The following is a 410-nucleotide window of genomic DNA, read 5'->3' as shown; positions in this document are numbered from 1 at the left end:
CCGCAGTTCTCCGCCGCGCACCCGGCCCCAGGGGGGCGGGCTGCAGGGAGGGGGCGGGCGCGGGCGACGGCCGGGGGTCCTCCGCAGCCATGGCGCGCCGGCTGGGGGCTGCCGTGCAGTGCACCTGCGGCGGAGGGGGCGGCCGCCGATGCACCTGCCCGAGCCGGAGCCGACCCAGGCGAGGCCGAGAACACCGCGGCGCGCTCGCCCGGCGCCTCCGGGTCCTAGAACCGCAGCTCTCCACCCTAAGTCCGGCAGTAGGAGGGGTCTCTAGGCCCGAGCCTGGAGAAGGCAGACCCCCGGGCGGAAGATTGTCCAACCAATCCGCGCGCGCCTTGGAAACCTAAGGTGGCGCTGAGGTGCGGTGGTGGGTGTAATTGCTGCTGGGGGTCCCCTTTTGGGGTCCCCAA

Source organism: Mus caroli, chromosome 11, assembly GCF_900094665.2.
Source record: "Mus caroli chromosome 11, CAROLI_EIJ_v1.1, whole genome shotgun sequence".
Classification (NCBI taxonomy): Eukaryota; Metazoa; Chordata; class Mammalia; order Rodentia; family Muridae; genus Mus; species Mus caroli.
Note: the sequence above shows the minus strand (reverse complement) of the source record.